Source organism: Pogoniulus pusillus, chromosome 3 (assembly GCF_015220805.1).
Source record: "Pogoniulus pusillus isolate bPogPus1 chromosome 3, bPogPus1.pri, whole genome shotgun sequence".
Taxonomy (NCBI): Eukaryota; Metazoa; Chordata; class Aves; order Piciformes; family Lybiidae; genus Pogoniulus; species Pogoniulus pusillus.
This window is the reverse complement of record NC_087266.1, coordinates 32,410,054-32,437,348: the sequence shown is the minus strand read 5'-3', so window position 1 is coordinate 32,437,348 and position 27,295 is coordinate 32,410,054. Positions and strand designations below refer to the sequence as shown.

Here is a 27,295-nt window from a genome sequence, read left to right as displayed (position 1 = left end):
TCAAAACTTCCCCCTTCTTGGCCACACAGCTGAGAACCCAGCAGGACCAATCCCACCTCCTTCTCCCCTACAGTGTAGGCTACAGCACCAGCAGGAGACGAATGCCAAAAGCACAGTGGATGCCACAGGCATAGATGATGTGCTCTCCCACTTGCAACAAAATTCCTTCCATCAATGCCTCCTGTTTTCTGCCCTCATCTCTTCACCATCTCCAGCCTCTTGCAATTTTAAACCTTTTTCAGCTTTTCCTCATAGGCTGGTTAGCAGGTTGATGAGTTGTTGAGGTTTTTTGAGCACTCATCATTAGGCCAAACTTCAGAGTGGACCTTACCAAGGAAGACTCAAACTCTACAAAGACAGGCATGGTAGAGAGACACAGAGATGTGAAGATACTCATCACATAATATGTGAAAAAGTTCTCTCTGAGAAACAAAAACCTTAAGTAAAGACAACAGACTTGTATGAATATATCCTCTGGGCTGGATTCCAACAAATAAGGTGCAACAGAAGGGAAATGAATGGCCATAGCTAAGAAGAAAAAGACTTGAGGAAAAAAAAACAAAAAAAAACAAAAAAAAAAAAAAAACCAAAAAAAAAAAACAAAACCAAACAAACCTTCAGTCATAAAGAGTTCTAAACAGTAAATAAAAAGTTATATTGATCAATCTCAGGTAGATCTAATGCAAGGACTCGCTTTGAGTAGAAAGGAGACAAGAGTAGGTCAAGAACAGCAAAAAGCCAGCAAAAGCAGTGAACCATCACTGCTGTGCAAGCAGCAGTTGTAGTGAAATGATACAAGCACATAGGAATGAGCAAGGCAGTTCATATACAGCACAGCAACAATGGAAAGGAGGAGAGGTGAAACACACAGAACAGACTGTGCATTTATGCATATATATATATAAAAGTACAACTCTTACTTTTAATACATGTAATCTAGATAAGCACCTGTTATAGCACATTTACAGTCATTTACAAGAGGGATTTGCTGAGTTTTGTCAAACTTTCTTTCCTGTGATGCCAATGTGCAGAAACCTGGGCTGTTCTTCTAAATGTCTGGACTTGTTTGGGAATGCTGTGCTTGGTTTGGGTATTTTTCTTTTGGTTGGTTCATTTTTGGGTTTTGTCATGTGTCACATTCATTCCTCTCCTGCCTGTTCACCCATTAGCGTGCTTGTGTCCATCTATCACCAACTGCCTGAAGACTCCTGCGGACCACCTGTCAAAGAGGGATCTTGACCCAAGACCAGGGCTTGTACACATAAAACAAACTATTTGAAAGTGAAACACTTATGACACATTTGTGGATAATATTCTCCAATAGAATGAGAAGAGCACAGCTGAACTCTGTGATGCTGCAGAACATCTGATTAACATAATTGAATAGCTTTTGTGCTCTCCAAGCAGATTAAACAATTTGCAGTCACTGAGTCTTTGGATAGATGCAAATGAGGAGATCAGCTTCTCTTCCAATAGACTGTCCATGTAGTCTGTTATTCTCTGTGGCCTTCTGATCAGGCACTACTGTTAGCAAAACTGAAGCATGTTGTGGGTACTGATTTAATTACAAATCTGTCTGAAAGACCTAGGGAAAAAGGTTGATGGTAGTGTTCATACACTTCTGAAAGACTTACTGAGCAGCAATCATCCATTCGGATGCACTAACTCAGACATAATTCTGTATAAGGACAGAAAAAAAACACAGAATCACAGAATAAGTCAGGGTTGAAAGGATCATCCAGTTCCAACACCCCTGCCATGCCCAGGGACACCCTACCCTAGAGCAGCCTGCACACAGCCTCATTCAGCCTGCCCTTAAACACCTCCAGCAATGGGGCCTCAAACACCTCCCTGGGAAACCCATTCCAGCCTCTCACCACTTTTATGCTGAACAACTTCCTCCTCACGTCCAGCCTGAGTCTCCCCACCTCCAGCTTTGCTCCATTGCCCCTAGTCCTGTCACAACCTGAGAGCCTAAAAAGTCCCTCCCCAGCTTTTTTGTAGGCCCCCTTCAGATCCTGGAAGGCCACAAGAAGGTCACCTGGGAGCCTCCTCTTCTCCAGACTCAACAGCCCCAACTCTTTCAGTGTGGCCTCATAGCAGAGCATCTCCAGCCCTCTGAGCATCCTTGTGGCCCTTCTCTGGACACACTCCAGCATCTTCACATCCCTCTTGTAATGGAGGCTCCAGAAATGGATGCAGTACGCCAGGTGGGGGTCTAAACAGAGTGCAGTAGAGGGGGAGAATCACCTCCCTGGCCCTGCTGGCCATACTTCTGATGCAGCCCAGGCTCTGGTTGGCCTTGCGGGATGCAAGTGCACACTGCTGGCTCACGTTGCGCCTCTCGTCCAGCAGTACCTCTAAGTCCCTTTTCCTCAGGGCTGCTCTCCAGCCACTCACTGCCCAGCCTGGATTTGTGCTTGGCATTGCCTCCATCCAGCTGCACTTGGTCTTGTTGAACCTCAGGAGGTTGGCTTGTGCCCACCTCTCCAGCCTGTCCAGCTCCCTCTGGATGGATCCCTGCCCTCCAGCCTGTCTGCTGCACCACACAGCTTGGTGTTGTTGGCAAACTTTCTGAGGGTGCAATCAATGCCTCTGTCCATGGCACCCACAAAGATGTTGAGCAAGAGTGGTTCCCCCAGGACTGATCGCTAAGGGATTTTGCTTGTCACTGGCCTCCACTTGGACATGGATTCCTTGACAGCCACTCTTTGAGTGCAGCCATCAAGCCAGTTCTTTATCAATCTCGTGGATATCACCCATCAAAACCATGTGTCACAATCTTGGAGACCAGGATGTGGTGCAGGACAGCACCAAAGGCCTTGCTCAGGTGCAGGTAAATGACATCAGCAAAATAAAATACTTTAAAACTTAACTTTTCTAATTTCAGTTAACAGAGCACTGATGCAGTAAACACAAATACAGGACATGTTCATAGATCTGATAAATGGAAAGATCAAATTTGTTCTTCCTCACTTCATTTTAGCACAATAACAGACAGAAATCAGGCACCCCCCAAAATCAGCCTCTCTGAAATTGCAGCTCCTTGTTGTTGCAATTCTACAATTTGCAGGAGTTAAAGCCTGAATCACATTTTCATCTGTTTGAAACCATCACCCAGGTAAAACTCAAAATTCTTTAAGGTGATGTGACATGAGGTACATTTCACACCACTCACTGTTTGTACAAATGATAATGAAGGCAGCACTTATTGAAAAAGGATTACTGCTATCTTCCTGGCAGTGACATTAAACCAAGTTTTATACTCGAGAGCAAAAAGGCAAGGAATGCAAAGCTAATGATTTCTTAGGCTGCCTCTCAGTTCACTCCCAGATGTAGAAAGGTAATGATTGTCCTCCAGTTACTTATGCAAGAACTTTTACAGAGAGCCATCTATAAAGAATGCTTCTTGTAACTATTCTATGTTTATTTACAAATGTATGCACATAATTATTCAATGACAACTAATGTATAAATACTTGATATTGAAACTAATTGTGCTAGTTTGGAGCTAGCTAGAATGTTTTGGTGAGAAGAACTAGATTACAGGCTGTGAAAGGAAAACAGTGGTGATGTCCCCTTCCCTCAGAGTCTTGCAAAGGAGTTTGGGAAGAAGAAATGAAAACTTTAGATAACACTCTTGCCATTTTTTTCCCTCACTCTCTGTCTTGGGCTGCTGACTGAGCTGCATCTCCCTAACCTCACCTTCCATTTGGCCTAACCCACCTTTGCTTCATAACCTCTTGGCTGAACCTCTATTCTTCTTTAGGACTGGGGTAAGGTTGAGAGGGGCAGGGGGAAGGTGAGGGGTGGTTGAGAGCCCCTCCTGGGGACTCAGGTTTCTGGGAGGGGAGTTGTGTTTCTGTATTATCTTTTACCTTGTATATTTCTGTATATAACTGTATATACTGTAAATATCTGATTGTACATTGTGCTAGCTGTAAATAAATAGCTTCATTTATATTCCCAGAGCCAGCTGAGACTAGTCTGGGTGATTTCTAAAGTGTGTGGGGGGTGGGTAACACCCAAACCATCACACTAATACCAGTAGCTGAACTGTTTCAAAACCCAGACTTTTTTGGTACCCAATTTCAGATATTCTGTCAGTAAATTTTCAAGCTATATCTACTATTTCAGCAAGTGAGCTGAAACTGTTCCTCGAGACTGCATACAAACTGTCTCTAAAATAACCTCCATCTTCAGTACCTTTATGAGAACGCTCTTCTCCCTCAGTATTTTCATCAATATTTGAATAAGAAAAGAATGAACATTAAGACCGTTTCCCAGATTTATATGGACAGCCCATAGCAGGGCTGGAAAGGGAAATCTCCCTCCTACACTCTCACACCCCATAGTCTTTATCTTTCTCTGCACGCTACCTCATCAATAATACATACTGGTGATTGGAAAGAGAGGCCTGAGAAGTCAGCCACTGCTAAGTGAATTTGGAGAAGACTGCTGTCCAATTACCTGCTTAGGTAAAAAAAGGAGAAAAACTATACACACAGAGACTAATTAAGAAGGAAGAGCTGGCAACAAGGCAGAAGGAACTAAGTGCTAAAAAGAACACAGGTGTAGACTTGCAGCAATAGTTTCTTCTACATACTACACTCAGGCAAGATGAACAATTCTGAGTTCCTGTATTTTCCCACAATTTAGCAGGATTTTTTTTCCTTACCATTGACATTTTATATTCTCTTACACTAAAATGAAAGCAAATAGCATAGCAGAGTCTGTATTTCACTCCTTTGGTATCCTCTGCATTTTTAAAGGCAGTGCACTTACATGTGTGAACGGAGGCCTCTACCTGCTGCACTTTTATTACTGATGAGGAAGTGTTCAAAATAGTTCAAAGGAAAAAATAAAAATAAAACGTTTATGTTTGCCTTCAAGCCGAGACACAATGATTAACCATTGTGCAAGGTTCTGGAGTCACCTCGAACCCCTCAAACCACGACAACTATCAAAAACCGTAATAGGTATGCACACAGTTAACTATGCTACACTTAACTAATGTGCTAGTTTAAGCCTCGTTGGGATATTTTGGTGAGAAGAATTAGCTTACAGGCTGTGAAAAGGAAATAGTGGTGATGTCTACTGCACTCAGAAGGCTTGCTGAGATGTGTAAGAACAAGAACACAAACATAGATAACGGAGTTGCTCTCTGTCTCTGGGGCTGTATGACCTTCTCTCTCTAACCGTCTGTGTGACTAATCCTTCTGCTTCCTAATACCCCTGGCCAACCCTCCAAACTCACCTCGAACATAAGGCAAAGTCTGGCATAAGGTAGAGAGGTGGAAAGGAGGTGGAAGGGTAGTTGGGAGCCCCTCCTGGGGACTCTAGTTTCTGGGAGGGCTGCTGTGTTTCTGTATTACTTTTTAACTTGTCTATTTCTGTCTATAGCTGTATCTACTGGAAATATTTGCTTGTATATTGTGCTAAGCTTTAAATAGAAAGCTTCATTCAATTTCCAGATCGACTGAGCCTAGTCTGGGTGATTTTCTTAAGTGTGGGGGAGTCGGTAACACCCAAACCATCACAACTAAGAACCATGTCTTCAAAAGCCCACAGAAAAGTTAGCTTTAAGTATCCAAGAAATGAAGTCAGCAAAGACAGCCCTCAGAGCACCTACAAACAACAGGATTTTTCATTATTATAAATCCAAACAGTATGATGAAACTATGGAGTAACTTCAGTTCAGCTACAGTGATATGTGGGACACAATGACTGGAACAACACAGTCCTCATGCAAAAACCTGCTAGTGACAGAAGTGGATATCCACTTGTATCAAGACTGAGACTCCACTATGCAGTATTCCTGCTCTTTGCTAATTAAAGTACTTGACTTCTTTCTAAAAAGCATACTTGTTTTTAAAAAAACCCTCAGTGGCTGTTCTGATTTTGACATGCACTGGCTCATTTCCTTTAATAGATACTCCTTTATCTGCTATGCAAACAATGAGAGCTTCACTGTTTAAACCCTCAGTAAATCCATGATTAAGGCACTTTTTTCCCCTCTCCATAGCACAATTCTTGGTCTTTTTTTTTTCTCTATAGCAACTTCACTCCAGTGCCCAAGAGCCTTTTGTTCAGAGAGCTGTGAGCTCTAAACCTCTACAGGGATCGAGTCACTTCTACTACTGAGTGGGAAGCGAGACAAAGTAAGGAGAAAAAGGACCAGGTGCTGCATGGGGGCACACCTCTGAGCAAAGAGCTGCTCTTAACCCAAACCACACAGGCATACTGAGGCCCTTAAACTGTGAATTCCAAAACCCATTGGCACATATTTTCAGTATTCTCATGGTCCGCTCTACCTCCCATTAGACTCACACCAAAAGATTCCTTTGCTCTTCCAGCAGCTCTTGCAACTCCCCTTTCTTGCTTCTATATCTCTTTCCCAAGACTGTCTTTCTCCTTAATGATTCAGCTCACAGGATAAAAAAAAAACAACCAAACAACACACCACCACACCAACAACACAACAACTTTGGCTCAGTGGGAAGCAGATGTTTCCCCTCCCTCATCTCCATTCTCACCTCCATCTCACTCCGCTACACAGAAACACTTATAGCAATGGTTGCCTCTGCCATGAAGGGACATAGAATCATAGAATCAACCAGGTTGGAAGAGACCTCAAAGATCATCCAGTCCAACCTAGCACACAGCCCTATCCAGTCAACTAGACCATGGCACCGAGTGCCTCATCCAGTCTTTTCTTGAAGACCTCCAGGGACAGTGCCTCCACCATCTCCCTGGGCAGCCCATTCCAATGTCAATCACTCTCTCTGTGAAGAACTTCCTCCTAACATCCAGCCTATACCTACCCCGGCACAACTTGAGACTGTGTCCCCTAGTTCTAGTGCTGGACCTTCCATTAGATCAAGTTACTCAACATTCTGTCCAACTTGACCTTGAACACTTCCAACAGAAACTTCAACATCAATGTGAGCAATGTCCCAGCACGGAGACAAAAGCCTAAGTGTCCATCTTTCCACTAGCAAGACCAGCTCGCTCTTTATTTCTCTCCTCACACCAAGCTGCAGAAAATTCAGGTGCTCTGTTCAAAAAGCTTTAACACCTTGTAGCTCTCATGCCCAGTCAGAAAAAGCTGATAGGCAGAGATTCACAAATATTGCAGGCCAAAGGTAAGAAAGGAAGACAGTTAGTTTCTTCTTGAATTGCTATCTGTGACTAATGTTCTCCACTTCTTTCATCACCTTACTCCCAAAAGTCAATTTAACCTGTCTCAGCACCAACATTGATGCTGTGTTGGAGCTGCTTCAGAGCCACCACAATGCTTGCAAAGCTCAGATGCATCCTCCAGCATTATATAAGCAACAGTTAAATAAATAATCACAACTCATTGTAAAACCTACCTACATTTACTAGAAACAGCAAGGTGTGTAAAGCTCAAAACAGAGTCAGTATTACGCCAGAAAAAAAAAAAAAAAGACAAAGAAAAGCTGAATCATAGGAGCATAGAATCATAGAATGTCAGGGCCTGGAAGGGACCTCAAAAGATCATCGAGTTCAAACCCACTGCCACAGCAGGATCACCTAGACCAGATCACACAGCAATGCATCCAGGTGGGTTTTGAAAATCTCCGGAGAGGGAGACACCACAACCCCCCTGGGCAGCCTGTTCCAGTGTTCTGTCACCCTCACAGTGAAAAAATTCCTCCTCATGTTTAAATGAAGCTTCCTATGCATCAGCTTCCACCCATTGCCCCTTGGCCTGTCTTTGGGCATCACTGAGAAGAGCCTGAGCATTTAAAGCTTCCCTGATGTTTCTACAGGACTGAGTTTTCCAACTACCATCTTACAGTTAACACCCTAGGTAATCAGAAGACATTGGAGAAGACTAATAGGTCTAAAGGTACCTTCCCCACCCGCAATACTGCCTTAGTTACTGCATACCTTACTTACATGGCTACCACCCTAATGAACTAAAGTGAGCAAGATCTGGAAAACATTCACTACATTATGAAAGAACCCCAAATAATCATCTCTTAAGAGCAGTATCACACTGCCATCTCATGCATTTCCACCTCCTATTTTCATATTCTGGTAATTCTCTATAGACCTTCATTTCATTTCATCATCATAACACACCATACCTTCTTAAAAGCTGTGCCTTGCCATCTTCCTACAGCCACAACTAGCACTACATCCAGCAAACAAAACACGGGTGGGATGAGCTTTTCTCCAGGCAACTTCTGCTCTGGAGGCATTCCTCTAGATTAAAAACACTGGGGATGCAAGGCTGTCACACTCCTAACTTTGGGAATAGAAACACTTTTCTGCCAACACTGGTGGTGTCCTGTCAGCTGGTCCACTCTTGCACAGCCACAGATGTTTTGGTGGATGAACTGGGAAAATAATTTGAGCTATGACTAAGTAAATAAAACCCAAGAACAGTAGTTTCTCGATCCAACCAAGCGCACTGACAGTGGATGCAGTAAGAAAGACAGAGGGACAGGCATCACAGGAGATGGGTGGTAACAGGAATCACGCAAACCAGCAGTGATGCTAAAAGAAGCATAAACAAAACCACAGCCAGCAACACCTTGGTTAGACTGACTGAACCAAGACCTATTCCTCTCCAATCTGGGCATAAAAGCAATCTCTCTCCAACCTGTATACAATTCATAACCCATACAGCACATAGCTGTATGCTTTTTGTCCCATAAGGACACCTCCTTCCACTCCCAGAGCATGAACCCAACACCAACTTCAGGATAACCTGACACCATGCTGACAGGATAAAGGAGCTTTTGTCTTTAAAGCCTTAACAAGCCCAGCAAGACCAAATTATATTCAGCAACATTTAAAACTAAGTGTATATGAAAATTCCTATACAATAAAAATAAGTGATCCAGTACATGTCATTTACTTAGCCTTACCACTCAATCTCTTGCATAATCATAACAAAGAGCAGTCAAAAACACCCTCCATGGAGTTTAGAAACATTTGTAAGACATGAATGATGACGTACAGTGTCTAACTCTACCAAGACAAAAGCACTCCAGGTTGCAGTACATCAGTTTTGAGTAAGGCACTAGTGATCTTATTTTTAGGAGCACTCTTCTGTTAACTCCAGTGGGAGCTGGATTGTTTAATAAGGAGCCAGGGATCCCAGTTCAGCACTCCTTATCCAGCAAAACCCTCACAGATTCTCTCCAGTCCTCCAACATCCAGAATTAGCTATTACATCAAGAAACACAGGAACACAGAATTATTATAAATATAATTTCATGGACATGCAGTAACTTTCAATATGGCCTAAACTCTTTAGAGATATTAATTTAAAAGCCTGAACCAACACTTTAGGATTGCCTCTAAGCTGCAGCTTTCTCAAGTCAATATTTGTAAATCATGTTTCAGGTTTCCAAGGAAACCAAGTGGGTAATACTTCTTGCAAACAGCCTCCTTCAATATACTTTTCACTGCTACAGGGCTCATAGAAGCCAGGCTCTCAGTCTGACAAAGGAAAGAAGTTACACTTTGCCATATATCTTCCCAAAAAACCATCAGCCTGCTGAAACAACACATCTAGCAAGTACCTACAGAAATCCCTGTGGGCTTTGCCATTTGATGTATACATATATCCACACTTGTATTACTCAAATATCTATGTATTTTAACCAATAGTAGATGTGAAAGCATTCAGGGTAAACAGCATGATGCTCATTTTGCACATTCAAAAGTGAGGTACTTCTTAAGTGATCTCCAAGTTATCAGCCAGTACATCACCTCAGTAGGTTCAAATGTATCTTATCACTCTCTCTTACACACCACATGGTGAAGTTCAAGTATTAAATGAAGACAAGGACCAAATCCAGGGATAGAATAGAGTACTGTAATTGAATGCTGCTTATTGTATGTAATTTTTTTTGCTTCTGTTCATTTCACCAAGCTAGGAGCAGGTGTTGATCTGTTGGATGGTAGGAGAGCCCTGAAGAGGGACCTTGACAGGCTGGGTGGGTGAGATTTAACAAGGCCAAGTGCAGGGTTCTACACTTTGGCCACAACAACCTCAAGCAGCACTACAGGCTGGGGACAAAGTGGCTGAGAGAAGCAGGCAGAAAGGGACCTTGCCAGATGCTGGTATATAGTATCTGAACATGAGCCAGCAGTGTGCTCAGGTGGCCAGGAGAGCCAATGGCCAGTAGGACAAAGGAGGTTATTCTGTCCCTGTACTCAACACTAGTCCGGCCACATCTTGAGTGCTGTGTCCAGTTCTGGGCTCCTCAATTCAAGACAGATGTTGAGGTGCTGGAACATGTCCAGAGAATGGCACCAAGGCTGGTGAGAGGCCTGGAGCACAGCCCTGTGAGGAGAGGCTGAGGGAGCTGGGGGTGTGCAGCCTGCAGAAGAGGAGGCTCAGGGCAGACCTCATTACTGTCTACAACTACCTGAAGGGAGGCTGTAGCCAGGTGGGGTTGGTCTCTTCTGCCAGGCAACCAGCAACAGAACAAGGGGACACAGTCTCAAGTTGTGGTGGAGGAGATCTAGGCTGGATGTTAGGAGGAAGTTGTTGGCAGAGACAGTGATTGGCATTGGAATGGGCTGCCCAGGGAGGTGGTGGAGTTGCCATCCCTGGAGGTGTTCAGGAAAAGCCTGGCTGAGGCACTTAGTGCCATGGTCTAGTTGACTGGATAGGGCTGGTTGCTAGGTTGGACTGGCTGACTCTGAGGTCTCTTCCAACCTGCTTGATTCTTTTTTCTTTTTTTTCTTCTTTGACAGATATTTACATCAATTTAAAACATGACTACTAACTTTATCTTTGCAGGATGCAGTAAGCAATTGGCGATATGCACAAAAAATGCCAAAGTAATTTTATTGATGAGATCTTTGGACAAAGCAGTATTATCAGTGAAACAGTAATGATGTAGTATCTCTATCCAAAGAAGAGAGGAGGAAAAAGTAAAGCCTGACTTTAAGTAGCACTAACAAACCTATAAAATCCACTTTGATTAATGTGAGGAGTTAAAACTTTAAAACAAAACTTTTGCAACAGTATTTTTTTGCTCTTGCACATTGAAGACAGATTAAAGCAGCAATCAATTTTACTGTCTATTAGAATTTGTTTCCACAAAGCCAGTTAACATGCTTTCAAATTACATACTTGAAGAGCATTACATATCCAAACATCCTTGCTCAAAAACAAAGACAAATCCAGGCTAGAAAAATGCACATCACCCTTTCACATCTACTCTCACCTGCCTTGAAGATGCCCTTGGCATTGTTCAATACACAGAACATATCCAAAATTCCTCAGGATGCTGCATTTTTTTCACTCAGAGAAAACACTGTCTAAGACACAGAAGCTCTTCAGGGGCTCAGAGTAACAAAAGAAGTATCACCCCTTCAAGAAAGCACCTCGACCTCCTCCTGACATAGTAGGCTTCAAGACAGACCTATGGACTTCGCCTGTAACAGAACTCAGGGCTCATGCACAAACCTGCACACTACATTCAAGAGCAACACACAACATACACCTGCAGCTTCTCAAACCAACCTCCAAGTATCAATGAGGAGACTCTTTTAACATTACAAGAGAGGGTTGTTCAAACAACAAAAATGAATCCATCACAACAGAATCACATCACACAACGTACCAGACAGGCATCACATTAGATATGTAAACTTTTGCTGCGACCAGTGAAAACAAATTTCTGTCATAAAAAACATCTCAAAGTTATCTGCTCTATAAGAAATACCACTCCAGAGCTGCCAACTGAGATACTGATGCTGCAATAGGAGAAATTCATTTTGAATGGAAAGCACATTCAGCAGCAAATAGTTTTTAATAGATCTTAAGTAACCAATGAGCAAGAACGTGCTTTGGTTTTGCCACCGGGTACTAGGGAAACACAAGCATATATGCATAATTATTTTTATTGGAACATTTGTGTCCTCCTACACTCCTTAATTGAGTAGCTTCTCTCCCCTGTAACCTGCCTTCATCCCAGAGACAGGCAACTCACATGGAATCCAACAGCACAACTGAACTCAAGTTCGAGTCTCAAGTTGTGCTGGGGGAGGACTAGGCTGGATGTTAGGAGGAAGTTGTTGCCAGAGAGAGAGATTGGCATTGGAATGGGCTGCCCAAGGAGGTGGTGCAGTTGCCATCCCCGGAGTGTTCAAGACAAGACTGGATGAGGCACTTAGTGCCATGGTCTAGTTGATTGGAAAGGGATGACTGACAGGTTGGACTGGATAATCTTGGAAGTCACTTCCAACCTGGTTGATTCAATGACTCTAACTGAGAAACAGATGGGAATGAGCAGAAATACTCTCCAAAGATCCTGAAGTCAGAAGAAATAAGAGGATAGGTTTCAAAGGCAGCCCTCACTCAGAGTGCAAGGAGAGTAAAAGACGTAAAGGACCCTCCTGCTAGACTGCATGTAAAGTCATCGTCACCTCAAACCTCACATGTTCCAGTTACAGAACAGGACACGAAAGGCACCCTGACAGCCTGACTTAAACAGAAGAAACAGAATCACTTCCCACATGGCAGTCTGTGAGGTAGAAGTTTTCCCAAAGGTAACGCGAGACAGCAGCATCGAGGTGGCATGCACAGTTCCAGCTGCCTACCAACTCAGAAACCAAGGGGTTACTGCTCCACCGCAGTGTTCAGGAACCGCTGCCATAAATCATCAGCAGGAATTCTGGGCTTCGGGGACCTATAACATGCTATGTCATCTATAACATGAAAATAGAAATGAAGGGGGTGGCTGTTTTTTACATTTAGACTTGTGTGCAATGGAAACTAATTCTGCGTTTAGTAATAACAGCACAAGAGCCAATCCAAAGTTAAAAAAAAGAGGCTAATAGACATTGCATGGACAAAGCAAGAGCTTTGGTGAAGAACAACAAACAACAGCTAAAAATTCCACTTCAGTCAAAAATAAAATTATTGTTAGCCTTTTCAGAGAAAGGATTTTAAGCTAATGACTGCAAATGCTTTAGTCTCACATATCTTCTTTGCCATGCGAAGAGCTGTACTCAGAAGACAAAGTTCAAAAGCTCCACGGAGAGCTGTTTGCAAGCCTCACACACCACTGCTGGACTGTAAGAGCTATTTCTTAACAAACTGGTGGCTCACAAAGAACATAAAAATCATGAATAGTACTAAGCCCAATGGCCTACTTCAAGCACCCCACTGTCAGACTAAACGAAGACATCGTAGCATGCACTGGAGAAGAGTTTATCAGGAGAAGCAACCAGAGCAAATGCTGGTACTGTAACAAGTGCCCAGAGGTCAAACAGATTTCAGGAAGGTGATGCTTCCCCACAGACTAATTAGCTTTGTCTATGAGATAGGTGTAGGATCAACATTACAACATATTACACTTTCATTTTGTAAAGCACAGATAAGTAATCACCCATTTGGACTTCTCTCAAGAGCATATTCTTTTGGAAGAGAGCCTCCACTGTGCCCAGATGTATTTCTAGCATTTTTTACCTGGTTCCCTTTCCTCGGGCAGCTTGAACAAAACTTTTCCTCTGACTGCCACTTTACAGTTTTCTGGCTTGCTGCACAGGGCTACACTGCACAATGGTCCTTGTTCCCAACCTTGATCCCTCTCACAGGACCTGCAATAGTTACGTCAACTTCCAAAAAGAAAGTGACACAGTCAATGAACTTCCTTTTCCCTCTTTGAGAACAAGGAAGGGAATTACATTTCCAATTGTACTATTTCTGGACACATCTGAATCCTCTATTATTTTATCTGGCTCCATAAGAAACAGAACTACAAATGGAGTTATAACACCAAACAGAACTATAAAATGAAAAAGCTGAAAAAAAAAAAACAACAATAAAAAGAAATCCTGCTTTGGCCTTTAGCTGCTATTTCAAGAAGGCAGGATGGGGGTAAAGAAACGGAGGATAAAGGCTCATCTTTAGTCTCATTTTCTTAAAAAATAAGGCTATCTATAACCACAATTTTAAATGCAGAGTATGGAGAAATCAATGTTATTTTTTTAATGTAATTATATCTCCCTAATAAAACTGAGGAAACAGAGCAACACATCCATAAGCATGCATAGAAGTCTCCAAGAATAATGAAATAATTACAGGGAATACCTTCAGTTTGTCCAAGTACCAGTAGGGATTCAATGGTAACAGCACAGCTTCCCCAACTAGAACAGAGCTTTTACTCTTACTATATTAAAACTGATATGATTAATGAACAGCAGTTATTAGGAAGGGGGGTAGGTGTGGACATAAATGGAGTATCCTAATAACTACTAAGTTTGAAATCATCCTGGAAAAACACAGGGAGAAAAAAAGAGCAAGCAAGTGGCAGATCTGTCGCGTAGCACACAGTAAGCACCACACCAAACACTGAGCCTGGACAATTCTGCTCAGCTGGTACCTCTAGCCAAGGAGAACCTTATTTCATACTTTAGATACAATACACTGATAGATATGACTGAGAAACAGGGTGTCAGTGTCATCAGCTGAGAAATATTTTTAAAGGACACAAAATGAGAATTGATGGCTAGTCCCATCTTTGGATAATGTTTAATGCTCACAGAGGAAGCAGAATAAATAACAGCACTACAAAAGCTATCTGGCAATAAAGTGTCTTCTTCTGTAACATTATTATATATTCTAATGAAAATTTCTGACTCTTATTTAAATTATTCAACAAAGTTATATCTGAAATCATGAAACCAATTTACACTTCTTCATTCATCAAGGCTCATGAAGTAGTCTCTTGCTGGTAAAGTTCCAAAGAGACCACTACCTTGATAAAAATCACAGGTTAAACAAAACTGAAATGTAGTAAACTAATCAATAAACAGGTGCCTAAGAGAATCATAGAATCAGCCAGGTTGGAAGAGACCTCCAAGATCATCCAGCCCAACCTGGCACCCAGCCCTGTCTAATCAACTAGACCATGGCACCAAGTGCCTCATCCAGGCTTTTTTTTAATACCTCCAGGGACGGATAAAATTATATTGGTGCTGTATGATTGGATTCTGATTAAAATAGAGTAGTTCAGAAGGTTTTGTGTAGGAAATAGAAAAAGAAATTATTTATGGTGATTCTCTGGCTGTGACTAATTGGATGCAATCACAAGAAATCAGAAGTCTTTCGAATCATAGAATCAAACAGGTTGGAAGAGACCTCCAAGATCATCCAATCCAACCTATCACCCAGCCCTGTCCAATCAACTAGACCATGGCACTAAGTGCCTCAGACAGGCTTTGCTTGCACACCTCCAGGGACAGCGACTCCACCACCTCCCTGGGCAGGCCATTCCAATGCCAATCACTCTCTCTGCCAACAACTTCCTCCTAACATCCAGCCTAGACCTCCCCCGGTACAACTTGACAATATCTTCTTTCTCATGGCTAGCTCATTAAGTTCATCCACAGACCACGAACTATGCTTTACCAGGAGCAAAACAAACTAAAAGTGGAGTTCTCTCTTCCAGTAGTTTAATAGCAAGTGATACCTACTGGGTTTAAAACTTTCAAGGATATTTTAAACAGAAATTGTTCATTTCTCTTAACAATCAAGTTCTGGTTTTCCTTAAATGTAAGTTACTTTTAAACAAAAACACTTTTAAATAAGATTTTTAAGTAACTTGGCATATAAAAAAACCAAACTGAAGTAGCAATAAAAATAATTTCAGTGACATTTCTTACAGTTTAGATGAGTTCCATGTTCTAAGTATAGATGACAAAATAAATAACAAAATTAAACTATCAAGTAAACACATTCATTTTGTAATATTAAAGATGTAAAAATTAGAACTCAGTGAATGAACATTAACCTCATAAACTTTTATAATATGTAGATATGCATATAACACATGCTCTCAGCTAACAATGTTGGTACACTCCACATGAAACAGTCTTTATCCATTGCACATCAGCACACTAAATGTCAGTTCCTCAATGGATATCACTGGGAATGAAAAATCAGTAAGAACTGCAGAACTCAAATGAGATTTAAACTGATTGCTTAAATCAAGTTTTCCTGTCCACTACGTTAAAGTCAAAATGATTTAAATCAACTCACTCTCTTTAACAGCTGCAAATTAAAACACTGTTCAATTATGCAAACTCTGAAAATAAAGACAAGAGAAGGAATTGACAGGAGACTGCTTGACCAGGCATTTAAAAGATAGAGGTTAACTGGCTGGAAGCCAAATATATGGGTAATTTCAGGGATTAGACAAATTATAACCACTGGGGCAGCTTACCCAAGGTGACAGCTGATTCCCTACTGCATGAAGCTTTTTACATTGCAGATGTGTCTTCACAGAATGTCCCTGCAGGCCAAGGTGATACTCTACTGATTGCATTATTTAAATTGAGTTAGATGGTCTTTTCTGGTATTCAAATCAACAAATCTACAACATGATCCTATGCAAAGATTTCTTATTTGTTCTCACCAACCAGCAATAGAACAAGAGGACACAGTCTCAAGTTGTGCTGGGGGTGGTATAGGCTGGATGTTAGAAGGAAGCTCTGCTCAGAGAGAGCGACTGGCATTGGAATGGGCTGCCCAGGGAGGTGGTGGAGCTGCCATCCCTGGAGGTGTTCAGGAAAAGCCTGGATGAGGCACTTAGTGCCATGGTCTAGTTGACTGGATAGGGCTGGATATTAGGTTGGACTGGATGATCTTGGAGGTCTCTTCCAAACTGGTTGATTCTATGATTCATTAAGTCCTGCCCCCAGTGAGTGTTAATTTCACTTGACTTCACAGTACATTCCTTCTTCTATCTACTTAAATGCCAACATGACCAACAACAACTACTAAAGACTCTGAACAGGAACAGCCATCACCTTTTGGGATGACACCAAAATAAATAGGTAGCTTCACTCTTCAAATGAAGACCTGAAATGTACACTTTTCAAAGCCTCTTCACCATGTCACTGCAGACTGAAATTGTATTTTACATGTTACTCTACAGGAGGCACCTATCACATTCTTCACCTTACAACGCAGCAAATTAAAGCCCTCTCAACATGAGGCTTCATGTTCAGGCAGAAGATTGCTATATGGAGAGCTAGGAAAGCTTGCACTAGGCACCAAGGGTAAGCGTGATAGTTTTAAAGTAAAACAGCTTAAACGTACTTCTAAACCACTGATCAGTTTTAATCTGCAATCCTCCTACTAGACAGTGCTAACCCAAAACTAGGGTTCATATTACAGACTGGGAGAATGAACTCAATTTGGTATCTGTAGCTAAATTCAAACTTGCTCATCCAGGCAGAAATCCTTCAAAGTCTTTGCAACTTATGCACTGGTTAGACATTGTATTCTGGCTTTCTTTTATGGCATTGCAGTGCTGTCAAGATGCTTTTAGGACACAATTCTCAGACTTGACACAGTTGCCAGTCCTCAATCTTTGTAAGAGCTGAGGTCTAGTCATTCAACTTTTAAACTGAAAACACTACGATGCCTGACAAACGCTGACTGGAATTACTGGTTTAGATCATATCAAATGATTGCTGCAGCATGTATCTCATTTCTACTCCCTCTTATAAAAATTACTTTTACAGATTCTTTGATAGAGATAAAAAAAAAAAATCAGGTTTGCTGAATTAATTTTAACACTGACAAAAGAATATTTCCATTGACATATTTAAACAGTATGAAAAGAAGACTCTTCACATTACTCTCACATTTCTGTTTACACAATCACAGTAATATCCAAGAAGACAGCTTGGATACAGGACTGACCCTGTCGCACTCTGGGTAACAGTAACAGCTGGTAAAGAGCTGTTACTCACTCTGGGTAAGACACTCCAAATGAGTGGGAGCATCATCACCCTATCTGCCCTACTCTCTGGTCAGGCAAAAGCCACTACAGAAAACCACATTCATGAAGGCAACCCTGTCCAGAGACTGCCAGCTAGGTGCACTCTCTGATGCAAAAGGAGAAAATATCCCTTAAGTGAAGCAAATAGCAATTTTAAGTCTGTATGTGTATACATATGTAAATATATACATATGTATATGCATGGTACAAATAGTATTAAGGGCCACTGGCTTCTTCGTTCAGATAGGTTGAAAGGAAAGCAGTACAAACACAAAATATTTTCAAGAAAAAGCAAGAGAGGAAGGGAAAGAGAAGTTTAAGTTGTTATACTTCTTATAAAATAAAGGCAGTTTAAATATAATCCAGGTTACAGAAAATGTGGCCAGAAAAAACAATTAAAGTAAGCTTTTTAATGACAAAACACCATTTGAGCAGGGCAGTGCTGCTGGCCAAGAGGCAGAAAGTAACACAGTAACTAAACATGTAGGGGTGAGAACTGATGGATGGGAACGTGCAACATCAACGGCAGTCAGAATTCACAAGAGGCTTTCTGATTTCACTTGAATTCCTCTTGGGTGTTGTTATTTGTTTGGGTAGCTTTGTTTGTTTTGTTAAATTTGGTTTAGTTGTGTTTTTTTTATTCTTAGGGCAAGAAAAAAAAAAAAAAGACATGCTGATGAAAACCACAGGTGAGGGGAACTTCAACATTTGTGAGGGACATAATTCTAATTTGTGTTGGTGGACTCTGGGCTGTGCCCACAGAAAGGCTTGAGTACCAAACCACTAAGCTCCCGTTGCTGCTCTTACTGTAGGAAACCACAGCCTAGCTAGTGGAGCCTGCTCTTAGAGCACAAGGGCTAAAGTTTAATGCTAACAAAAGGAAAGCCACAAGAAATGCTCACAGAAAAACTGCTTTTTCTTCCTTACCATCACCAAATGCTGCAGGGCCAGGGATGCTTCTCCCAAAATTTCAATAAAGCAGATCTCTCACCTACCTTTCACAAAAGTCCGTGCATCTATGTGTGAGCTAAACCGCTAATTCCTCTACTGCCAGCCAGCAGAGAGGTCTTCTGATGGTCTTTTGACTATCAGAATGGTTCTGGTGTCATGATTTCAGTACATGCCTTTGAGGCAAGGATGAGCTAGGCTCTTCTTTTTGGAAAGGAACATATTTTATTCAAGCTATCTGTCAGCAATGACTTAGGTAAGTGTCTGTGATTGCTATGCATAGACTCAAACCTTCCATCCCTGTCTAGCCCACATGCTTCTTTAGCATCGCAATGGAAAAGAAACACTGTCTCCCCAAATCCAGCAACATGTGAAACCTAAAGGAGAGCACATCACCAGCAAGCACAAAATAAATCTATCTTGGAAACTGGTTGGGATGCAAGGAAGAAAAAGTGTACTAAATCTCATTATATTTTTTTTGTGCTATCTTTATATTTAATTGTTCCATGTGACTACCGCAAGATATCGCAACAGCCACAAGCAAAAACTACAAAACTGTTACCTTCTCAAAATAGATGGTCCTTAACTACTGATACATATTTTTTAGATAAAAGTCAAAGGCACTTTAGCAAAATGTTGATTTTGATGACTCGAGATTGGGAAAATAGAAGTGAATATGGCAATACTGTTCAAAATAGCAGCCTCCAAGTCTGACTGCTAACTACATGGAGTTTGCTTGCTCTCCCTTTTCAATAGAGGAAAGATAACCTACTTTGCTCATTATTTCTTTTCTAAATTCTGTAGGACACTGTTACACACAAAGTATTTCCTTGGTTAGATGAAACTAGGGGAAATTAAGTTGCCTTACAACAATTACCTATTTACAGAAACTGGAATGGAGTATTTTTCTTCACATTTAAGAGAAATCTTTTCATTTCCCACTTAACCCAAATTTTCTTGCAATTGAAAGATTCTCTGAAAAAGGAACTGGAAGAGCTCCAACTACTGTCCAACACTTTAAAAGATTTTAAAGTGTCATCAATTACACCTCTTTACATGCTCTTCTAGAACACTGCCAACCCATACTTCAAGACTAGTTCAAAACTGCTTTATGTCATCATTGCACATGGAAAGATTAAAACAAAATAAAGAAAAAATCTGTACTATTCTCTTTTAAAGTCAAGCCCTGCTCAGAGTCATGTGGATGTTACTGGATAACATCCACTGCTGTTATCTTTCTTCTTTTTTCCTAGGAAAAAGTGGCAGCTGATATCATTAATCCTAAATATCTTAAATGGCTACCTTGGATGACAATGTTTGTTGTAAAAGGTCAATTTTTAGCAGACCATCTGAAAATGATGGCCCCATGTAGAAAAATGAAGAGTATCCATGGTAAATGACAACAGTCATGGTTATTCTTTGAAGCTCATGTTGCACATTCCTAAAATACAGCATTATTCCATTTGACAAATTTCATCTGAAATTCTGTGATTGCTTCTGCAAAATTTGATTTGAAGGTTTTTAAGAACACATCAGTCACTTCTGACAATTTTAGTAGTGGAAATATCACCTAAAAATAATTCAGAATATTTTGGTTGGGAAGATTCACCCTTAGGGATCCAAAAAAAAAAAAAAAGACAGAATCTGATGGGATTAGATAGTTGTCTTCACCCATGCCAATACCAGGCTGTCAGGAATCAAACAAAGGCTTCGAGAATTATGATTCATCCATGCTCAGGAAGGCTACCAGAACTCACCAACAGCATCTCTGACTCCAAGGGACCTGTATCTGTTTCCCACTGGCCTAAGCTCTTTGTACATCACCTGCACTAGCCCAGCAGCACTGTGCTTCACACACTGCCTATTAGGGACCTAGAAGATTCCAGAAAAGAGATGCAACACCATCACCTAGAAAGCCCTTGTTGTCCAAAGCAGAGAAAAAGTAACTATTTAGCCAGTCAGTGAGGGGATCAGCATTAGCATGCATCCTCTTGTGCTCTTTGCAGCTCTCACCACCGGACAACACTCAACACTAATTAGGAATTAGGGTCACTGCTTGTCACCTTACAGAGAGGGTACTGAAATGGTTGTCCTAGGTGACATCTGACAAAAGCAATACCAGAACTCAGGTCTCCCAACATGATACTTCATCTGATTAATTACTCCTTTTGTGACACTGATGTCCAAGGTCATGGATTTGATTGTTCTACACTTAAACGCCAAGAACACACTCATCCCACAGCCAGGAACAAAGCTCGGGATTTTTGAGTCCCATCATTACTCTGCTATGTTGCAAATACCATGCCAGCCATTAGCAAAGAGCCTGCTTCATTCCTGTCCTGGAGTCTGGCTCACAAAGAGGACAAAAGCTTGCTACTGCTAACCAGACATTCCTTAAGTGGTGCTGATCTATACTTCAACTCCAAAGCCCGTCAATGCCAGCACTATCAGCAGCCCACAAAAGAATAAACGTTGCACATGAGGGCATCAGTCTCAAGGAAATAACTAAATAAATAAATCTGTGAACAAATACATCAGAAGACTCTTAAAAAAAAACCAAAACATTGCTAGCATTGCATTTAGTGGGCACGAAATGCCAGAGTGCAATGGTTTTGCAAACTTTATTCAAGTAACACTGAGCGTACACTTACTATTTTTTAATCAAGGCTTTACCCTTTACCATAGTGCACACAATTTTTGCTCTGATACCCTTAGATTTTGCATCTTTTTGTGCTTTTACTGGGAAAAATATTAGGAATAATCAGAAAGCACCTAGGTAAGTGCTATCCTTGTACGTGCAGCTGAAGGAGCTCATCTGACACAGGAATTGATGCACACAGAAATGGAGCGCATGAAGAAAGAGTAAGTATGAAGCATACAGTCCCTGGATATATTTCACACAACATCATACATTCACTCCCAAGTTTTATCATATATTTCAGTTGAGAAGCACTGGGATGTTTCATGCCACAATCCCTTTCTAAAACATGCAAGAAATAACAGAAATAGATACAGCACCAGGGCACACCATAATTTAAAGTTGTCTTCCACCAAATCGAAACGCATCATTCAGTAACAGCCATAAATGTAAACAGTATTTGAATATTACAATTTCATTTTCCTTCAGACCAAAGTTTAGATCATGCTATGTGATTAATGAGATTTTACAATGAACTCAATGAGGAAAGTCCACACAAGCTCAATGCTATGTGCAGTGCAGATACACTGATTTTCTTTTTTCGTGAAGCTGCATTAATTTTCCCTCTTCCTTCTGTTTCTCAGCATTATTTTAAGAATTCTCTGCTGCCAAAAGGTAAATAAAATAGTTGTCTACCATTTTTGTTTTATATTTATTGCTCGGGAGCACACACAAGAGCACAGGCTCAGAAGAAACTCCAAACCTACATTTCACATCAAACTTCACAGAGTGATTTACCATTGGAATGGGCTGCCCAGAGAGGTGGAGGAGTCCTCATCCCTGGAGGTGTTCAAAAAAAAGCCTGGATGAGGCACTTGGTGCCATGGCCTAGTTGACTGGACAGGGCTGGGTGCTAGGTTGGACTGGGTGATCTTGGAGGTCTCTTCCAACCTGCTTGATTCTACAAAAGTTCACAGATTTTAGGGCACCAAGTCTAAGCAAACCTTCTGCACAGAGAAGAGCTTCCAAATGCAAAGAGCATAACTAGGACAGGTTGAGGTGGCTGTTTTTTCTAATACACACATATCTAAATCAAAAGAGACTGCACAACTAGACTCACACTGGTCCAGTTTTACCCACTTGTGCAACAGTGCCACATATATTAGGTCTAGTCAACACTCCAGACATGTTTGTCAACATAGCTCTATGCCTAGCTTTAAACTAAACCAGGCATTGTGATGTTGAATCCTCACATACAACTTGTTGCTCTTTTTTCATTTTGCATTTAGTACTGATTTTTAAATTTTTTTTTTTAAAATCAACTGGAGAAGGCTGCTAGTTGCTGAACCCCGAGGGTAAGGTTACACCGAGCTTTTTCCACCGGTGATGCTGAAAGCGTCCTTAGCACTACAGCGCACAAGCATTACTCTTTCCTCATGTAACCATGCATTTAATCGTAAAAGTATTTGTTTATTTTTCAGTGCATAGCAAGTGTAGTCATTCCATGCTTTCAGATTTGCACTTCCAGGGCTCAAAATTCATTTTACAGATACGGCACAGCACACCTTTGCATAAAAGGGAAGAAGCCACAAGCTGATTGCTTGATACTTTTTCTGCACATCTCACTTTGAAACAGCATGCTCGTTATGTTTTCCTCCTAGCTGGGGAAAGTGAGCATGCTTGTGTTCACAGCTCCTCCTCTTTCAAAGACGCACAGCTGCAGCTGTAGTAAACAACCACTACTCGGGAGCTGAGAAGGTCAAAGTCTTGGTGCTGCATCCATTTCAGCTTTTATAAAAACGGAATTTCCATTTCAATAAATTAATTTTGTTTCATTTTGTAGTTATGTCAAGGAAAGGCAAACCACAATCATCCTTCAACAAAACAGAACAAGATACAATACTCTGAAAACCACAAACAAAACACCAGTATAAATATTTGCCTAGCTTTATGAACATACAAACACCTCAATCACAGTCTCATACTTTATTTGATTTGAACAAAGTCTTGGTGAAAACCAACTTGTATTGATGAGACCTATTACACAATGCTAATGACACTGGAGAACAGGCAAGTAGGTTGGCCATCCTCAAAAGCAGTGCCAGTGACCACGCAAGGCTCACAGAGGTGATGGAGCAGCCTGAAGCTCCAGCACTGCAACTTTAGTAACGCTAGCATAAGTGGTCATCATCCACCCAAAGGTAAGAGGCACACACTTTCCCTTTATCTTATAAACTACCCCAAATCTAAACAACAGGATGCTCTTCTAGCACTGAAACCTGCATCAAATTACAGTTTCTGCAACTCCACAGTGTGGCACACAGTTCCTCAAAGAGCCAGAAAAGGTATCACTCATTTTCCTCAAAACCACGGTCTGTGTTTCTATTTAATTATGGGGGGTACATTCACACACCAGCTTGGTCTGGGTGAAGAGGAAGATGGTAGATAGCATGGGGCTTTACAGTTCAAGTTCACCGGTGACCTCACTCTACCAGGGGAGAAGCTGGTTCAGCCCCACGCTGTTTTCAGGCTCCTCTTGTCTGAAGTAAAACTCTGCTCAAACACATTCAGGTCTGGTTCATCCCAACAGAAACAGCTGGCAGACAACTCTGAGATTAGCCTGCCCTGGAATCTTAGTTTATTTTAAAAAGTTGTTACACATAGTCTTCTTGGGTTCTCAGGGGCCTTTCCAGCCACGCTTTTCTACCAGAGGGCACAGGAAGGCCTGGGAATATTACCACTAAGTACTGCTAGGGGGGGAAGAAAAAAAAAAAAAAAAAGAATAAATTGCAAATACCTCACTTCCCATCCCCCCTTCTTTACACATCTAAAATTGTCTCACTGTCAGAAGCCAAAACCAAAGACCACATCCAGAACTCCTTCCCAGTCCATTCAGCACACATAGGCAGTCACTCATTAAACAGCCCATGGCACATCTCCTCCTCAGAATGCCTCGTTTGCCCCACAGCTGGGGGACAGAAGAGAGCATCACTTCTTTTTTCCAGCCCTGATTAAATGCTACTGCATGCCTCCACAAACTGGGGGGGAAACATAAAAAGGGGGGAAGGGGGGTGTTAACCCAAGCCACCTTGCAAAGCTTACAGTACCGTAATGAAAAGATCTGCCTAAAAAAAGATGCTTCCCAGATTGTCCCCCGCTTCCCCCACTTCCTCTCCTTTTTCCTCCTCCCCCCGCCCCCCTCCTCCCCCCCGAGTTCCAGGTAGCAGACATAGGAAAAGGAAGGAAAAAAATAATAAACGGGGGGAAAAAATAAGGAAAATACCATTACTGTTAGTCAGGATGCAGCCTGGGTGAGAGGGTGGGGGTGCTGGCCCCAGAAGGGGTGCGCATGGGTGCTGCTCCCCGGCCGCTAAAGGAGTGATGTCATCCCACCAGGCTCCAGTCCGGGCACCTGCCGGCAGCAGCGCAGCAGCGGCAGCTCCAACCGGCTGCCAAAGCCCTCAGACAGCACCGGGAGGGGAAATGTTAAAATAAATAAATAAATAAAAAAGATCCGCAATGTTTCCTTCGCTATGCGTGGTCGGCTTGTGACGATAGGTGACACGCCGGCTTGCAGACAGCGGTTTCAAGTTGATTACGTCCCATTAGAAAGATATTCCCCCTCCCCCCGCACAAGTAATAGTAAAAAAAAAGGCAGCAGCAGACTGGGTTTATGCAGCCTTACGTCATCAATAAAATGCTTCTATCGCCCCATCTGTGACCTATTCAGCACAGTTACTAATCCCACGCTAAGACCACTTTGCTGTTCCTGTACATTTCAGAGTTGTAGACCAACCAGAAAGCAGAAAATGGAGCCCATATGCGGGCAGCGCCTATATAAAGCAGCCTTGCAAAGTTGCCGCGGAAATATACCTGGCGATTTTTGGTGACACCGTGGCAAGACAAAAACGGAAAAGAGGAGGGGAAAAAAAGAGGGGAAAAAAAAACCCATGGGGCGCAAAGAACACCTTTATTTCGTGATGGATAATTAAACATAAACCGGTTTACTTATTCAAAGGGAAGGGGACTACCAAAAGGTAGTATTATTTTACGAGCTCGATATAAACCCTGACACAAGTGAACTTCTCTTAAGTGCCTCCTACCAAACTGCTGCTCCTACCTGCTCCCTAAGCGCGTAAAACATCGTATTTTCCATGCAAGCCACGCCAAGATCCAAAAAAACCCGCTGTCTGGAACCGAGCATCACATCCCTGCAAACCATGGCGAGGGAGAAATACAAAATAACCCTGCTCCTATCTGCCTCCCCCAAAATTCCGCAGCACTCTGACGGGTGGGCAGAGCGGGATTTTGGGGGAGGTAGGTAGGAGTCCGAATTTCATTCCAGCGCGCTTACCCGGCTGCACCAGCTGCGGAAAGCTTTCGGTGGGCTTTCCAGGGTGACGCCGATGCCATGGGGCACGCATCTCCCGCAGCTGCTGCGGGCGCACACTTTTTAACTTAAATGTCAACGGTCGGCTCCCAGGACTTGTGGAAGTACCGATTTTATTGAAGATATACTATTTTCTACAAAACCAGTTAGCCTTACATTCCGATTTCTATTACACACACACCCCCGGTACGGCGTTCACTCTGATTTTTAACCCCCCATGTAGCGTTACATTCCGACCTGTATAGTTGTGTTTATGTTTAGTTTTATATTTATTTTTAGAATGCATATATTCATTTTTCTCCAGCCCCCTAAAGGAGCAGGAACACCGGCGGCTGTCCGCACCCCGCTGCCCGGGGCCGGCAGCACAAAGGGCTGGGCGCTCCCACCTCGCAGCTCATCGCTTCTCACTTAGCGCTTTTTATTTCCCTCCTCTCCCCGTTTGTTTCACGACTCCCCACAACACCCCCACCAAAAGCCTCTGCGGGAAAGTTGAAGAAAAAGTTCGGGCCGGCGGCGGCCCCCAGCACCCTGCACACACACCCCTCCCCCCCGGCATCGCTGCCGCCGGGGCACCGGAGAGGGAGGGAGGAAGAGTGGAGAGAGGGGAGGGCACCGTCGTTAACCCCCGGCTCGCCCCGGCGGCGGAGCCCGCCCTGGCGGTGCTAGGGAAGGGGGGAGTGCCTTGCTCCCACTTTTCTTTAAAATTATTTAACTTCAGCATAGGAGCTTTTCGGTTTTTAATAAAAAAATAAAGCTGGCTGGGACAGCAACGGCAAAAAATACACACGTTAACCGTTTATTTCGGTAAGCACAGGAATCGGCAGAGACCTGAACAGAAGCGACAGAGCAGTAGAAACTGCTCCCTTCCCCTGACACAGGATCTCCGCTCGCTCTGTCCCTCTGCTCGCTTGCCCGCCCGCCCCGCTCTTCCCGGGCAGTGCCACACGCACGCACACTCACACAGCACAGGCGGAGCAGGCAACCGGCGGCCGAGCTCGCCGCCGTCCCCGGGAAATGAATGGGGACAGCCCGGGGAGCCGCGGCGCTCGCCGCCGCCGACTTACCCGCGTCACATGATGAGCCCGGGGCAGGGTGGGCCAGGGGTGGAGGCTCCCGGCGCAGCCTCGCCTCACGGTGGGGCCGCTGCCACGACACCCCACCGGCCGCTCAGACAAAGGGCCCGGTCCAAACCGGTATCCCCCTCCCCAGCTCCGGGCCCCTGCTCCGGCCGCGGCGGGCGCCGGTGGCGTCGCTGGCATGCGGCGCGTCCCCGCCCCCACCGGCAGCCGGGCGGGGGGAGGGGAGGGGCCGCGCCCCCGCCCCTCGGCCGCCCCACCGCCCGGTGAGCCGCCTGCCCCGCCCCGGGGGGGTGGGGACGGGAACGCCCGGCCGCGCCTCCCCCTCCTTGTGCGGCCCCGGTCCCGGATCGCCGGGCCGCGGGGGGCAGGGCAAGGGGGCCTCTGGGGGCGCCGCGGGGAGGGGCAGGGCGGGGCCGGCAGCGGGGGCGCCGGGGGGGAGGCCCAG

General features: G+C 43.2%; 1 protein-coding gene across 4 annotated transcripts in view; it reads right to left on the bottom strand.

The window, feature by feature from the left end:
- The window catches only part of KLF12 (KLF transcription factor 12), a 442,914-nt gene extending 415,872 nt beyond the window's left edge, over nt 1-27,042 (bottom strand). For 3 of the 4 annotated variants that reach the window (XM_064174087.1, XM_064174050.1, XM_064174078.1), the window contains exon 1: nt 26,836-27,042. The gene's annotated coding sequence lies outside the window, so the exon portion shown is untranslated. The other variant, XM_064174059.1, reaches the window with a different exon arrangement.
- Nucleotides 27,043-27,295: the final 253 nt, after the last annotated feature.